General features: G+C 37.6%; 1 protein-coding gene across 4 annotated transcripts in view; it reads left to right on the top strand.

Annotated features, from left to right (window-relative positions):
* SPSB4 (splA/ryanodine receptor domain and SOCS box containing 4) overlaps positions 1-17,900 on the top strand; it is a 169,372-nt gene that overhangs the window by 19,459 nt on the left and 132,013 nt on the right. The gene's annotated exons all lie outside the window — the stretch shown is intronic.

Here is a 17,900-nt window from a genome sequence, read left to right as displayed (position 1 = left end):
CTAGTTTTGGAGAAAACAGAAAAAATACAAAATAGAAATATTAAAGAAGAGTTAGGTTTAGGGTAAAGAGAATTGATTTGAAAGCTGAGCTGCCAGCCTCATGTTTTTTCCTGTCGTAAAAATCTCAATCTTCATTATAACCAGTGGCTTGACATTTAGATTTTTGATCTCATAGGATTTTGATGAATTCTCAAAATCCTATTTGTAATTAACCTCACTTTTCCATGTGCTTCACCTGTTGGGAATACCACCAAGTTAGCCCAAACTTGGTAGTATTAGTTTTTAGTATTAGTCTTAGGAAAAAATGTTATACTTATTGTGCTATGTCAAATTCTCTAGCACTTTTTCAGGCAAAATATCAGTTTAAAAATGAACAAACAAGATTCTAACATGGAATGAAGAAGACATTTAAATCAAGGGAAGATAATTTCTTAGGTAGCACCTTTCCCTTTTCTTTACTGTTAGCTCTAGGAAGTTGAAGCTGATTTTGACTTTCCTGTGTGTATATGACTGACATAATGTTTTAATTCTCTCTGCACACCTGGCCTCACTCTGAATTCTGTGCCTGCGTCAGTTGGCTTGAGGAAAACCAAGGGTGATTCAGAGCATTGGGGTCTGCTTTAACTCAAATGAGTAGCATTTAAAAAAATATATGCGGCCAGCATATCTTGTATCAGTTACAGTTTTTCTGAACTAAATGTCTGCTACTGTATTTTATCTGTCTAGTTATTATATTCCCATTTAGTGGAGTTGTATGGAGTAAAATCTATCAAATACTGTATTCCAAAGGTTCAGTGGTAAAATCTTTGCCCTGTTAGAGTTCACATGGATCCTGTAACTTCAGGAGGTTTAGAGTTCAAAGACTCCCAGTTGAATGAACATGTTTCCTTCAAGAAATGAATGGAAGATCGGACAGCATAATTTCTGTGGGATGGATTCAACTGGGCAGACATTTGCAAATCTTCGTTTGGCTTATTACCAGAAGACAGACCACTGCTATACTGCCATCTGGCAGTTTAGGTTTTTTGCCTCTGCATGTCTCCATTTTCAATCAAGTGTAAGTCATAAATGTACATCATATAGCACAGCTTTGTGCTGGTAATGTCAAGAGAGGGTTTCAGTAAAAATGTTAGGCTTGCAGAGGGATCTGCAATGGTGGACTCTTTGCAGGGTTCCACAACTACAGACCTGTAGTTGTATGTTGTCACGCAGGATAAAATTACAATCTTGCTTTCTTGTTTCTCCTGCAAATTTACAGGAGATAAGTGTGTTTGGTTTTGGTTTTTTTCTGCTCTCTTTCTGTAAATCTGGAAGGTGCATTTTAGAAAAACAAAGTTCAAAATGAACCTCAGGTAGTCAGTGGATTAATTCTAGAAGTTTTGTTGCATATTTTATGGAATTCAGAATTTGAGAATGATTATTCAGCAGTCCTCTTTAGTGAAGAGGACAGTTTAACATGGAAGAGAAACTCAACCTAAAAGGTTGGGGTCTTGGGGGGCGGGGATGTGTTTGGTTTTTTTTAGATTAAGCTTCATGCGTTGGCAATTGGTTTACCATTGGATAGTGAAAAAAGAGTTTCCGCGGAGTATCAAAAGAGATACTTAGTGCTCAGTTTACCTGGTTAGAATAAGCTCTGGACTCCAGTCTCTTTCTTGCTGAGTTTCAGCATAGGGCCAAGCTGGAACAGTATTCAGGTTTTAGTTGAGGCCCACAGTATGTGTTTCTTATGGTTTCATTCTCTGAACAGTTAATGTTTGTTTGGAGAGAAGCAACTAGCATGCAGTGAACAAAAGTGAAGATGTCTCACAACTGCAGGATTCAGCACTGGAGAAATGAGACTTTGTGCAGAAAGCTTAATTTTTGTGGACAACTTTTTGTAGCATTGGCTCTCTTCTTTATCTGCAGCCAATTAGATCCATGTCCACATTTCAATAATTAAATCTCTCTGTTTAGTCTTTTAAATCCAATTTGGGCTGTTTTTCAAAGAACATGGCTCCTTTGTCTGACATCTGGATATTTAGTTTATCTGAGCTCTGACTTGGTCATGTAAATTGAGTGTCTCTGGTTTGGATCTGCTTTTTGATGGATAAATACATCCTTGCAAATGGACTACAGATCCGTGGCTTGAGTGTTCCAAGTTCATTTGCTCGGTGTTGTTCGTTGTTTTTGTTGTGGGGGTATGGGGGAAAGATGGGGAAATCAGTGGAGGGCAAACAGCTAAGGAAGTGGTACCGGGATGTGAAATGTGTATCCTAAGGTGTTAATAGCTGTTATGTGGATCTGCAGCATGCAAAGCAGTAAGTGCATTTCTGCTACCTACACAGAGTAATTATGCTACTGTTCATGATAGATAGTTCAGTTTCTGCCAGTGTTTCCATTATTAATTTCTGTTTTCAGGGATTTATTGCACAGGCTGAGTCTGTATTTGGGTAATTTTATTAAAGCAGTTTTCAAAAAGCTCTTTGGCTGTGCAAGCATGGAGAGAATATTAAATAAAAAGAAAACTCTGAACCCGGGGAACCCAGTGTTCTGATATGTGATGTTAAGCTATCTCGTCACTAATACATTGTATAATTTCTGTTTTGCCACTTACTGCATGCAAAGTCAATGATTTTTTCAGCATCAGTAGCTTCAAAACCAAGTGTTTTAACCATTGCAAGATTAGCCTGAAAGTCACAAGATCTTAAATCATGAGTTTTGACTTTTTTTTTTGAACTTACATCATTCACTAAGCTCATGCTTTCCTTTTTTTTTTTTTTTTTTTAGCAGTACTTGCTGATTGGTAGGTGAACGTACCGTGAAGCATAGGTAGCATTACCTGCTTATTACTGGCACTTCAGTTCACAAAGTGGTTGCATCTAGATACTGAAAAGGAATGGAAAGGGAAATGCTTTTGCTGGACTCCACAGGAGTGACCTATAGTGCGTTACTGTAAACTCTGGTATCCCAACAGCATGTTGTCATCAAGTGTCCTGCTGAGTTTATCCACGTACCTGCCCCTCCTCTCCCCTCTGCACACCACCAGTAGCTCACTGGTACAGAGCATCCTTCAGCTCCACTGCTGTGCACAGTTTCTAGGACTTGTCAGAAAGCTGACTGTGTTGGATTTTGGAGTTGAGCTGGCTGTTGGCTTTCCAACTACCTTCCTTCCAGCTGGAAGGGATGTTTGATGATAGAAAGCAGCTGAATAGACTCCGTGTAGCAGAGTGAGTTTTGTCTCTTTTAGCTGGAGCACTGGGTGGCTTAGCCATGACTGTGAGCACCACACTGCTCAGAAAATGTTCAAATACAGCTCCTGTGTGACTGTCAAAATTTTGGTACTGGTGTCACAAAATTTACAGAGGTTATTTAGGTATAGAGGTAAACTAACCAGACAGTCCATTTAATGAATGAATAGTTTTTCCAAGGTGATAGCTGGATAATGATGTGTCTGGGCTTAGGCACAAGCCCAGGGTATGCCAGGTTGTGGGGGGAGGCAGAGTGACCTGAAAAAATCCTAGCAAAATGAGCGGAGAGGTTTTGGCTTTTACATCTTCATGTTTGTATGTGATATAATCTACAATGACGAATCTGAATTATTTCGTAATCCTCATCAGCACATCATCTGTGACCTGCTTATAATGCCTCCTAAAGTCTTTTTTTTATTCTCTAAATGAGCGTAAAATCTGGGAATTTGGCTTTGATTTCAGTATAATGAATTTGAATGAAGTTGCCTAATGCAAAGCAAGAAGATTGTTATGAATATGTATGCAGCGCTGCTAGCCTTTTTTATTGTGTGGATGCCTGAGGAGATGAAATCGGTGAGCTCCAGACTTCTGGTCTTATGCCTCAGCTCTTGATGAGGGATGTTCAATAACTTATTTTTGAGGTTTCTAATTGTTTGATGTTTTGCCTTCTTTCTAAAAGAATTCTTAAAGAAAGAGAGCTGCCTAGTGATCTCTGATTTTACTAGTATACAGCTTAGTAGTATTTTTCTTTTTCCAGATTAGGGGTTTAGTGAATTAAGCCTTCCTGCTTTCTAAACAAAGGAAACTTAAACTTTCTAATTTCTTTTTTTTAATCTCAAGACTTCCTAGTTAAAAAAAAAAAGTCAGTAAAGGCACTGATATGTTTGACGTTCACTGCCTTCCCCCTATCCTCAACCTCCCACCCCAATATATGAATTATTTTTTGAGTTGTTAGTTAACTAGTGAGAAAGATACAGAATTATGTTGTGCATTTTACAGTCTTCTATTGTCAGTCTATACTTGACAGACACTTTTTGACCTACTTTTAAATATAAATGTAATATTTATATTGTATTGTATATTCCTCCATAAAGGTCAGCTACATTCTGTAGCTATAAGTGTAGATCCTGACAATCAAATGCTGCATTTTGATGGGTTTTGTAATTTATTTTAGTTTTTCCCAGCAGCTTCAGGTAATGAAATTAAAAAAAAAATAATAAAATTTCTTTCTCAAGTGGAAAATGAAATAAATATAATAAATAATAATAAAAAGAATTTTAATTTTGAATTGAAGGGTAAACAACTGTGTGCCATACTAAATTAACTTTTTTTCTTTTAAAGTATGCTGAAAGTCTACAGGCTTCTTCCAGAAATTGTCAGAGGAAAGAAAAGATGTTTTGGCAGTTGAATAGAATTCAGTAGATCTGTTGTCACATGGAAGATAGCTGGAACTCTGGAATAGTCTAGTTAATGGAATGACTTTGTTTATACTATGTAATTATGAAATTACTCATGTTACATTCAAACAGTTGTCATCTGAGCTTCAAAATCAACACTTGAATTTAAAGAAATGGTTTATTTATGAATACTATAGTTTCGGATTGCCTACATGTTCAGTGGGAAGCTTGCATTTTCATCTGTTCCTCAGACTCAGAAGGGCTGTGAGAGCAGGCTTGGATTCTGTGGTTTGCAACTGGTAGGCTGCTCAATGCACCTGTGGAGAGACTTAGGAAAGTCAGTGGGAGAAGACTGGGACCGCACAGAAAATAGCAACCGCGAAACATTCTGTAAATAGAGGTACTGGAGCCTCCGTTTTGTAGAAGGAAGATGGAGAAGAGGTTGTATTCCAACACGTGAAGTTTCCTTAAAAGTTTCATGAACACAAGATAAAACTACAAAAAGACTGTGCTTATTAAACTCTGGGAGAAGTTTATTGCTTATAGAACTCCAGTCAATGTCACAGCTGTTAGTAATTACAACTAGGGGTAATTACACCATCGAAGCTTAATGTAATTGTACATTTCAGTGTACAGGATAATGGAAATATAGTGGATACATACAGGATGATGAAAGTTTAATGTAATGCACACATTCTTAGCTGGTTAATAATAATTTTATGCAATTATGTAATACTTCACATGTCTATACCATTGTACATGCCTCTAACTCATAAGTCTTCAAAACATCCTAGGAAAAGAAAGTGGCTTAACATCCCAGGTCTGCTGCTGTCTTTGGATGTTGTCAATGTGTGTTAGTAAGGATTCTTTTATTGGTAGCTCCTTTTCCTTTTTTTCTTTATTATGTATCTCACCTTGATCTAGTTTTGTGGTTTTCAATGACATTTTCCAATGCAGTAGATCGAAAGAGATATTACCTGCTACTAGACGATGCTGTGTTTCTATTTTTCCTTTTTTTACGATATTGCCCTTAGGTTTTAGCTAGAAGGGATTTAATGTTTTGATGCTGGTTTTTTCACCATGTAACTTTTCAAAATTACTTTAGCTAATTTCATTAGCGATTCCATGATGCTTCTAGACCCAGAGTTGTGAAACTCTGGTCTGCAGACTGCTGGTACCTGCAAGGCCATGGTAAATTGTCTGCAAAGGCGAACAGTCCGTAGGTCCTTTTGGTTTAAGAGTTTGATGATGAAAGGGCATAGTCATCTGGGAAGAACCAGAGCTGACAGAGGAAAACATGAAGCAACACTTTTCTCATTATATTGAGGCCAGTGTATTATTTTATGTTTCCCATGAGCTAAGAATGTTTGTGCAGTCGATTCCTCAGATCTGGTGGTCTTTGATAACTTGTTATGGAAAAGTAAATGGGTCACTTTTCACCATTTCAGCTGATTTTTAATATGTTTTCTTATATCTATCTTTGCTGTGGACCTAGCAAATCACTTTCCGAGACTTTTCCAGTACTCTTGGCATGGAAGTAACAGCACAGTTTCTTTGATGCCCAGATCTGGCAGTGTCTTGAAGGTGTTTCACTCTCCCATCTTCTTTTCAGAAGATGGTCTTAATTATGCACAACAGACTTTACTTTTTTTCTCTCTTCAGTGCCAGACACTGTCTTGCAGTTAAATAACCATGAGGCAACTGTTTCAGCGGGGACTTTTATGTAGCTGGATTTTGTTACTAGCCAAGCATTCAGCTGGGAAAATGCCACTTTACTTTCCGCATAAGTTTTCTCTGGCGAAGGTAGCTTTAATTTCCAGCTCTTACTGTCTCATTTAGATGGCCTTGCAAAGCGTGCTCATCCCCAGTGGGTCAGGAGTAGCAGACCAAACAGCGTTTCTGCAGCATGTAGCTCCGTGTGCGGTAGCTGCAGCAGAGGGAAAGGGAGAACAACGTCATGAATGCCTGCTGTGCTCTCATGCTGCTGATGATGGAGAAGAATGGGAAAGCTCCGCTAGCCCACACCAGCAGAGCTGGAGGTGCTTCTGTCCTCTGTTGCCTGGCAGGGCCAGATGCATCTTTTCATCTGTTTTTACTATTACAATTTAAACTCCCTGTTTTACTGATATGCTACCTAGATGAAATAAAATCTTTATAAGTTCCCACAAAAGCTATAATATCACTATTTCAAATGTATTGTTTTTGTCTATTGCTGGTGGCAGTTTAGCATGTATATGAGGCCTTTATTTTTCCCTTCCTATCAATTGACAGGAATTAATATAAAGTCTTCTCTCCTTTTGTATTCTGTTAGCAATTTTTGCTTCCTTTCTTATTCTCTTTAAAAAAAAAAAAAAAAAAAAAGCTCTGTGATGTGCTGTGAACGTCTCACACCTTATAGGAAAAGGATTTGGAGAACTTTTCCCTCGATGAGGAAAACAGTATACCCCAGCTGTGCTTCCCAAGCTTGTTAATAGATCTGTTTTATTGTCTTCTGTTCCAGTGCCAGAGAATTTTGTCAGGCAATCCATAGTGATTGATTCTAGGGAAACAAAACACCATTTCCTCCTGTTTTCAGTCTTGAGTCACGTTGTAGCTCTCTCACTAGGGGCACAAAGCAGCCAGTCAGGTTTTTTCCCAGCAATTCCAGAATTCCTGCACTTGTCTACTAACAGCTGTACAAAATTAACTGAAAATAACTTTCAGTTCTGGTCTTCATGCCTAAAAAAGATGTTTCAGAAACTGATAGAAGTGGCCTGTCATGCTTCTGGATTTGATATAGGACAAAAAAGCCGTGTCCCAGCCAATGGAGTTTCTGTAACTTCTTGGGTTTCATATTATTTTTCTTGATGTAAGGTGCTCCAATGCTTTGGAATTATTTCTTGTGATTCTAACTGCTGGTCACCAGTAACAGAACTTGTGGTTGAGTGCATCATTTACAGTCTATTTTGTCTTATTTTTCCTTGCAGATGAACCTTTATACTTTCAGCTATGTGAAAATCCCAGCAAACACGAGTGTTCTTCTTTCTATTTACAAACTGCATAGAAAGGCACGGTGTTTTGTCGCTTAGTAGGAGCTGATACAGAAACATTTGCAATGGCAATACTTTGCTCTTATTTATACATTTGTTCTGCTAGGTAGCAAAATGAAAAATTAAAGAGATGGCTGCAAGGATTAGCGTGCTATCTGTTATGTAACTCCTCCCTTAGTAAGCTTTGCTGTTGAATTTGTTAGAACTAATGGTGAAGTACCACTCTGGGAGTGTTAGAATGCAGAAAATGGCTCAGTTAGTAGAATGTAGTCTTAAAAATAAAGTAAAATATCATTCCATAGATACTACAAAATATAGCATTCCAGATTCTTATACTGTTGCTGTGTAAATAGGATTTTTGTTTAGCAGTTGGGCAGGGATATGGTAAGGGGCTATGATGAAAGAAAAGAGAATTTGAAAACTGCTTTCTAGTCAAGTTGACACCATCATTACCCTGTCTAAGTCTCTGTGTAGGAATTTCTGCTTTACTTTTTCAGTGGAAAGTGTCTGATGCAGAGGAAGGGCTGATGTACGTAGTTACAAAGCACTACATGGTATTTGCTAATCAAGAGAATAGCTATGATTGTCTGTTATGGGAAATGATGTTAAACACAGACAGGATCCTTCTCCTTCCTCTAGGAGAGGGGATTTTGGTGTATTGGGAAGTTACTTGGACAGCATGGACACACTGGTCTTCCTAGAAATACTGCTCCTCTTAAGCATCTCTGACATTCCTTCAGTTCTCTTCCCATCTGCATTCTCTGTTAGTTGCCTGCAGGTCTGCTCTGGCTTCACGTTGAACTTTTTCCTCTGTGGGACTATGTGAAATATTTAAGAACGGCATGAGAAAGGGGAAGATGAGTAAGGGTTGGAAGAGTCTGCTAGGACAAGTAAGTTGAAGAGAGAGGAAGAGGTGATGGAGAGGCATGCCTGAAGTAAGAAACATTGAGGTCGGAGTGGCTTGCTGGGGAGAAGTGAGATCTTATATAAGAGTTATTTTGTAATAAAGCACATCAACATTCCACAATATGGTCATCCACAAGGCACATGAGTCCTTGTAGGCCTGGCAAGGTAAATTCCTGCTGACCTCTCTTCTGTCAGCGTTAGACCGCTGCCTGTCACAACCTACAACCCAGCTGAGGTGTATTCACCCTTTCACTGCAACCAAATTCCAGCAGCTAATCTGTTTCAGAGAAACCACCACAACTCCATCTGCTGGTCCTTAAAAATATGAATGACATCCATCAAGTTATTCAGGTATGTCTGTATAAGACTATTAATTCTATATTATGAGACACATACTACATAATATGAATGATACCAATTTTATTGAAAGTGATCACTATTTATTTTCAAATCTTAGATGAAGACATGCATCTTAAGTCAACTAGTTTTCACATTTCATGTTATCTCATAATCTCGTGCTGTTGCAGCTGAGTGAACGTGAATGACATACTGTGAAATAATAACTGAATTTCTTACTCCCTGTTCACTGTGTATGTGCTTCAGGTAATATTGTTTTGGAATAAAAAACTTTGGATACCTTTATTTTGAATTAATTGTGTTAGGTCATTAGGAATCACTTAGCATGCAAAATCCAGTGTATTTGCTATACTGTAATGAAATCTACATAGCCATAGCAAGGCTTATCGGATGAATATCATGTCTTCGTGGAACAAGAGGAGTAATGTGGGCTAGTGTGGGTCGATTTTATCCTAAGTAGTTGGAAATATACTGCTGACTTAGAATATTTGTGAAGTTCACTCCCCCTTAACAACAACAACAACAAAATCTACAAAGAAACAGTAATAGTAGCTGTATACTGTGTTTCTCAAGCAGTTTTAATTCTATGGGAAGATCAGCTGTATTATTTGCAGTGCAACATATGTTCTGATGTATTCTGTGAAGGGTTTAAGCCTTCAGTATTTCTCTCCTTTTGGGTTAAGAACCCTGCTGATTCATTTTCAAATACTCCATGAATGAAAAGACAAAAATGTCCTTGATCAAAATGTTTTTCTTTTGATAATCATGCTGTCATAATGTAATACAAAATTAATACTGCATTGCTTAAAATGAAACATTGCCACATTTCCTTTGTGGAATGCTGAAATATTTTGATGTTCTCAGAAGTTTTGTCCTTTGGTTTCTGTACCTGACAATTTTTTTTTGGCAAAATTGGTGCATTTTTCCCAAAGCTCTCTGACTGTGGTAAGCCAGTCTCCTTTCACACAATATGGTCCCATTGAAGACTTTCTTACTGGCTCTGCATCTTTGCTGGGTGCAGACAGCTGACCTTTGGGTGAACTTCTAGTAATTTGCTTTTCCTATTTGTTAATGATTTGAGAATTCGTAGAGGATTTGTATGGCAGCAGAACAGGAGATGAACAATAATGTATGTCCTCATTAAATCTTCAGTATTTCTTTTTCACTGGACTTTTCTTTGAGTGGAAAGAACTAAGCCCTTATTCAACACTTACTGGAATCAGAATTGTCCTTAAGTAACCAAGTGTCTACTGTACTTCTTAATTTGCTTTTACAGAAAGGGTTACACAGTGGCATTATTTGGAGTGTAGCGTAGTAGCTAGCAAGCATATGTTTGGGGTTTTTTTTTCTGTTTTCCCTGACACAGCTTTTTTCCCCTTTCCAGATTGATGGAAAGTTGCTTGATTATATGCTGTCCAAACAGCCTAGGGATAGCCAGAGATCTTTTGTATCAGTTTTCAGTCCCGTGTGCTCCCACACCTCTGTTTCCCATCGATAACCCACTATTTTGTCACTACCTTTGAAGTTCCTTATGTAAATTAGTATCAAAGGGCTTTAGAATATTATATGAAGCTTCTGGCACTTCTGCTTTTTCCCCCCTTCTGAAGACTTCTTGTGTTTTGCTGACTTCGGCAGAGGTTTTTAATTGTTATTTTTATTTCCCTTTGTTTGTTCTCCTCACTTTCCTGCCCTCCTTTTTTAACCTATAGCAGAATGTGTTGGTTGTATTTTTGAGCTTATATTGATGAGCTTCTATTGATCTTGCTTTTTTATATAAGCATAAATAAATTTATGTACATCATCTATGAGTGGAGTCATTTGTTGACTGTAATATCATTGTTCAGATATTACAAAATTACTTAAACTGATATTAAAATGTCTTTTCATATCGTCCCACACTTTTTAAAGTGAAATTGCAGACACTGGGGAAGTTTGAATTCAGTTCTGAAGGGACATTTACCTATGCATTTAACATATGGCAGCAGCTTTGCTTTTTCTGGCTGTGATCCAAACACTTGAGTCTCCATTCCTGTTTCTTTGCTTATTGAAACTTCCAGTCACTTTGGGTGGATTTAAGGAAAGGCTATTAGGAAATAAATGGCAAAATAATGGTAATGTAATGAAAAGTATACAAAATGTACTCTAAACTGGTTAACTGCTTTCTGGTGCTCTCTGTTTCCGGATCATCAACACCGTTCCAACAGGGATTTTATTTTCTTTTTCTTTTTCTTTGGCTACTTTGCTTTGGGTTTGGATTGTCCTTTTTCCATTGCAAATGAAACATACTCATTTTTAAAATCTTTGTCATTGGTATCTTAAGAAATGAATGAAATGTTCCTATTAATACCTTGTGTGCAATCACTATGTGATGTCTCCTTATAATTAGTAAACAAATGTAATGGTTTATCACATTTATATCACTTCTAGGATTATGCTAATGAGTAGTCCTGTTTGCATGTAACTTGACGTGATCAGAACAGCATGACAGTTCATAAAGTTTTTTATGTTTATGAAGATTATTGTTTTTTCTCTGTAGAAAAATAAGCACTGTACAAAACAGACCCTTTTTTTTTTGCAGTTCAGATATTGCATTCCCCTTTACAGCAAAGCACTGATCTTAAGATATGCCCCATGCTTTTTCCCCCGAGTTTCTTCTCTAGGTCTTTCTTGAGTTGTTTTGCATTTGTCTTTCTCTTCCGTAGGAACTCGTTCAAACTGCCTGATGCACACGCTCGCCTTTATCCCAATGTCAAATGGGATCATTCTAAAAAGATCCACTGACAGAGTGAAAAGGAACAAACAAATCCATCAGCTTGCTAAAATGAGGGTTAAAAAGCCTGGAAATGTTAGCATTTAAATTAGAAAGTGTTGATCTCCTGCCAACCCTCTACTTTCTCTGCTCAATTCTTGTGAACTGGTAGGATATCGAATTAGGCAACTTAACCTCTTGAAGCTATTCAGGGGAAGCTGTCTTGTCTCCTTCAGTTCCCTGCTGACTCAGGAGAAAGAAGCTGGCAGGTTGAGCTGTGAAGGGCACATTTTGAGTGGACAGCATGCTCAGATTTATTTTTCTTCCAGCTCTGCTGCAAAGTGAAGAATAAGTTTTAAGCACTGATTTTGATGTGGAACTGAAGTAATTCATGCTATGTGTATTCTATTGTTAAAAGAATTAGAAGTATCTTACTTAAAGCATTTATAGACGGGGTGTGCAGAGGGGGGCGATTTGCACACTTGGAACCTATTCAACTTGATACTATCACTACTGAAATCACCAAGTACCCAAAGAACATGAGGCTTACTTAAAATCATCAGATGAGAAACTGTTATTTTTAGTTACCCTCTATTTTGTGAGTCATTATGACTTTTAAAGCATATCTTGGCCATCATGAGAGCTAGAGGCCCTACTTTAAAAGCTGGGATTGTCATGTAAGTGCTTCACTCTGCAGCACACCCTTCAAGAAAGGAGACCCCTGCAGTTACTGGGAGCTGGCAATGCTTTGGTTTCTAACCAGGTGGGGAGGAAAAGCGTACTTATGCTGGGCTAAACTTGCTCTCTGTGCGAACAGAGTTTGGTGCCTGCTGCTTTGGTACCTGCTTGGAAACAGGTGAAGAAACTAATGGCTAGTTTGAGCTCCTAGTTCTAAAGACTGTACCCCACAAGCTAAAGAATAATTTCCTTAACTGCACAATGCTGGGATCTAACTCTTTAATGGTCAGGAAAGAAGCACTTGTGTCTTGTGTACAACCCAAACCAGGCATGGTGAGCAGGCAGATCGGTGGTGTGGTCAAGGCTCTGTGCTATGACAGGAGATGTGCTGCAAATCTGTCATGGTGCAGTGTGAAGCAGTCTTAGAAAAATTTCTTACTGCTCTGGAAGTAAGATACTTGTTTCTTCCTCCAGCAGAAGGAATAGTTCAAGGTGATGAGCTTGGTAGTTTTATTCCCCAAATCACTCTACTTGTGTAATATCAAGAAACAATGGGCCCAATTTCAATGGTTATTTTCCTTTTTATTCCTCAATGAACCCTTCCAGGGTTCTTTAAGCTTTAGACACCACTGCAGGGATGGCAAAGTCAAACAAAAGTGTTTATTTTAGTTATAATTACTTCTGTCTGATACCAATTTGGAAACCAGAGAGGCTAAGCCAGTTTGTAAGTAGTAGTAAGGCTACATTTCCTGAGAGTTTTGGATTGTAATACACTTTAAAATCAATTCTTCAAAAGAAAATTATCAGGGAGAAGTCTTTAAGGAGAAAGATAAACTAATGATGAGAACTTAACTCTGAATGGAATCTATTTACACCACCAAGGTGACCTTTTGCCTTTTTAGAAAAAAAAATAATCTACCATCTTTTGTTTAATAGTAAAACTCTATATTAGCTTACAGTAGTATTTCAGTAGTCTTCATAAAAATCTTTAAGAAGAAAATGTAAGGAGAATTGCATGATGTAGTTGATTTTAGTTTGGTATAAGAGAGTAAATGAGATGGCTGGCTCTATTTTACGATTCCTTAGTTGAGCTAGAGCCAATTGCTGCTCAGGATGCTGAAAGGGCAAAGCTGCTGTTTCTCGGTGCTGTGTCATCGCTCGTTTTGTTCTGTTCTCTTTCTTTGGCCACCTAACTGCTGTTTGCCTGCAGAAGGGAACTGGATGATCTGTGATGAGTGCTGTGCCTTTGGCAGATGGGCATTGCCGTCATACTCTTGGGCTTTCAGTTGCATGTTTCTTACATCTCTGTATTTGCAGAGGAAGAGTCTTAGAATACATGAAAGTTTCAATTAATTGTTGCATAGGAAATAATTATAAAGTTAGACTTAAGCTTTTTACCATTTGGTCAACACTTAGCTGTTTTTTAAATGGGGTTAGCCACCCTCTCTTAACAGGCACTACGTTCCAGTAACACTTCCTTCTCAGTTGTGTATGCCTTAATCTGGTTATTGGAAAGAGGATGGAGCATTCCCATCTGTGTGCAAAATTTCCTGGTGCGTACTCACGCTGGATGGTGTGAATTTCTCTGAGTAGTGTCAAGACCAGCATCTACCCCTTCAGAGTGTGTGTAACTCCAGTGCTACCGATGTACTTATCCTGAGACTCTCAGTGTTAATGCTGCCGATGGTATGTACTCTCAGGGACTGCGCTGAGGAATTCTGATGTCAGCTTGATGCTCTCCTGCACACTATCCAAACTTGCACTTACAACTCTGTAACTTTTTTTTTTTTAACATGAAAAGCTTATTGTTTGCAGCCAATGTTACTATAGAAATCCACTGTATGTTGAACAGACAAGGATGAATCTGCCATGGAAGTGTGTTGTACCTAAATGTTAGATGTAATAAAAACTGCTGATGTGGCTGTAGGAGAATGTTAGTTGAGGAAAGACAGGGATTACTGCCTGGTCAGTTTATGATACATACATACACATCTTAGACTTGTTAAGTTACTTATGAAAAATAACCCAGATATATATTCATGGGTATTAATAATTTCCTTAATGTGATGTTATGAAAAGGATTTCATCAAAGGAGATACAAGACTGTTAATTAGTGCTGCTTCCCCAGTCAGCAAAAGACAGACCATGTTTACGTGACTTGCTGAATGAGAGTGTACTTAATCACATCCATAAATGGCTTAAAGAACTAGATGAACAAGTGTAAATATAAGAGGTGTAATCATCTTTGAAATAAGAAGCAAAAATCTCCCAGATTGGAATCAAATAAAGTAGAACCTACACTTGAATGCTTTTGACTACCCACTCTTCATATGAATAATCAAAACATGAAGATGATCAGCTTGCAAACCTTGATCGAGTGTGAAATATTTCTGAGACAGGTTAGCAGAGAAAGGGAAGAGAGCAAGGAGTGAGGACACCCACAGGTGGTCCAAAATGAAGTTCTACCTGTCAGGTTTCTAGCTGGGGGCTGCCAAAATTCCCAGTGCAATGAGCGTTTTGTCCTCTCCAACCCACAGCTGTTACAGTAAAGCTGAGCCTTTCACAACAAAAGCTCTCTGAACTGAAACAACATATACTGCTTGTTTTTTAGGATGGAAATGGCATGCAGCAGGAGGGGAGGAAAGGATTAAATGAACCTTGACTTTAGTGATTGGTGTTAGAATTCAGTATAAAGAAAAGTAAACATCTTAAAGTTTTGGTCTAATTATGGACTTAGGACCAGTCTACTTTAGGAATGGTTTTATTTTTATCTTGGATTCAGTGGTGAGAAGTTTAAGGTCTCTTATTTGTACCCATTTCCTTTTGTTTCCCTTTGCACCCTTTGTGATCTGTTGTGCCTTTACGTCTGTCTAAACACAAATGATGTTTCTGATGTTTTAAACACTCTGAAAGAATTTATAAACTCTGATGCCATAGTTGATACTAATGGTTCTGACTGACCTGGTTTGTTTTGGGCTGTCTGTCCTTGGACTGACTCGTTACAGTTGTGCTGATGTAGGGGGCTGAGACACCAGTTTCAGCTGCAGGATTTAAGAAATAATTGGTTTAAAGATGAATTTTCTTTGAAGTGATCAATAAAATGGGCTGGCAAGCACAGTGCTTCTGTACTTGTGCCTATAAATAGCACAAATTTTCTTTTTAAACATTTGATAAAGGCTTGAACCAGTTGAAATGCCTACATTCCAGCCACTAGCAATGAAATGGCTTTAATATTTAAGTAACTGTTTTTATTAGACTCTGGTAGGCTTTAATAGGTGTTCCTGGAGTGCTGTTGGCTGGCTCTTTATTGGTTAGCTGAGAGAAAAAGCTTTTATTCTTTTCCAGCAGGACCCTGAGGGTGTCATTCAACACCCTGGGGCAAGATGCTGAGCTGAACTCAGCAATAGCAGGCAATGATAAATCTGGATCTGAGGGAAATACAGCAGGTTAGATCTTGGCTGCACTCTCAATGTGTTAAGTTCCATTTTTTAACACATCCAAAACATAATCATCAGATGCTATTTCCTACTGATTACCTTCAAAATATGCTTATTCACACAGTCATTTCTGTTGGTGTTTTGAGCTGGCTAACTTTTGCATGAAAGATGATTCTGATAAGTCATCTTCTTGCCCTACACCAGACAACTTTGTGACTTTCAAAGAAATATTTTGAAGAAATAATGAACAATAGAAAAATTTGTACCATAAGACATTAGGTCTTATGTGAAAGTAGGACTTCAAGTGAGACTTAGTGTCCTACGATCCCAATGCTGCTAAGCATCATCTTAGCAGGAGTGGATAAAAAGGATTTTCATGTTAGGCTGGAAAAACAGAACAGAAGTGTGACTTCCACTGGTGTAATGTTGAGTCCTTTACAATTTATAGTGGCATCCTTTTGTATTTGTTAGTAGGTTTGGGAAAGAATAAGAAACTTTTGGCTTGTTTAAAAACAACAACAAAAAAGCAGCAATAATATTTGCTAATTGGGGTGTTGAACTTTGTTGAAAATTTTATGTTTGGGCTGATCACTTGAATTCAGGAAAGAACATATATTTAGACTCTCTCCTAAGCTATAGGATCCCTATTTGCTAGATAAATACTGCATTCCAGTAAGGATGTTGAAGCATCATTTGTTCCCACAGGTGTTACAACTCTGGTCCAAAGAGGTGCCATGCAATTGGGCTCAGGCTGAAGCTTCGCTGAAGGGAAAAGTCCTTCCGAGGCTCACAAAGTAAAGCTAGAGCAACCACCAAGGCTGGAGCCTTCTGACTATATGATGTCCAGTCCTGGTACAATTACAAGTATATAAAGTACTAGTATTAAACTTTTTAGGCAATACTGTTTAGAAGAAGTAGGTGTATCCATTGAAAGGGGGTTTTTTTACATAGAAAATGTTAGGTTAATGAATGCTTGCAGAAACTACATTTTGCAGAAGTATAGGTGTCAAATGAATTGTTGGTACCATAGAGATACAATCATATATAAGCTGCCTGCACAAAATACATAAGCTTGATGCATTATTCCATGATCCATGGAAAATTAATGCAATTTTAGAATTTAAGCTTTAGAATTTAAGTTTTTCCCTCCAAATTGCAAAGTAATTTTTTGAGTTTTAAATCTAAAAGTCTAAAGTAGCAAAAAGATTATTGTTCAGTGAGGATCATTTACATGTCTTTAAAACTTTTTCTTAACGGTAAAAATATCTGTAAAATACATTTACAGTTAAAAGACTGCTTCCAACTGATTTTGCTGAAAATAGTGAAGGAAAAATATCATCTTTACCTAAGGTCTTACAGAAGGAATACCAGCCAAAAAGAGTTGTTTTTACAGAAAGCTTTATGCATATGAATCTAGGTTGTAATAAAGTAACTACAGTGTTTGCTGTCAAACTTGTATTCTAGGCTATTAAACAGTTTAGGACTGAGATCTGTATGTGTGTTTTTCTGAGTTTTCACTTTTTTTTCTGTTATTGCTTTCAGCAACTGCTGTTGTCAGCTGGGCACTCATGATAGTTTTCCTTTTGCGCAGAAGTGTTGACAGTTGTGAACACTGCTTTAGGGTTAATTTTCAGAAGTGATGTTTTGAAGTGTAGTTATTTTTGTAAGTCACTAGTCAGGGTAAAGCAGACAAACTAACAAAATGTGAAATATTAGGGCTGCTGGGGATGGATTGAAGGCTAAATATAAATTGAAACAACAGGATAAATTATGTCAAGCTCAAAATAGAACTCACATAATTTATAGTCCAATTTGACGCACTTAGTCTAGCAGGTCTAGGACAATGAGCAATGGCTATTTAGTGGTTAGTATTTTAAATATTACTAGAAAGAGGAGTTTAATAACAGAATTCATTGTTTAATGTAAAGGACAGAGTTTGATATAGAGGGTAAATGATGTGAAGCTCTACTTGCTAAACATAAAAAAGAATCTATTTTTTTTTTTTGTGGAAATAGATTGTCCCTTTCAGTAAAAATGTCTTTAGGATGAGATCAGGGAAGCAGAATCCTGTTTTCTGATTATAATTTCCCTCAAAATATTTTCTAATCCCCAAATCGTAG

The sequence above is a fragment of the Grus americana genome, chromosome 9 (genome assembly GCF_028858705.1).
Source record: "Grus americana isolate bGruAme1 chromosome 9, bGruAme1.mat, whole genome shotgun sequence".
Classification (NCBI taxonomy): domain Eukaryota; kingdom Metazoa; phylum Chordata; class Aves; order Gruiformes; family Gruidae; genus Grus; species Grus americana.
The sequence above is the reverse complement of the archived record's forward strand: the minus strand, read 5'-3'. Positions and strand labels throughout refer to the sequence as shown.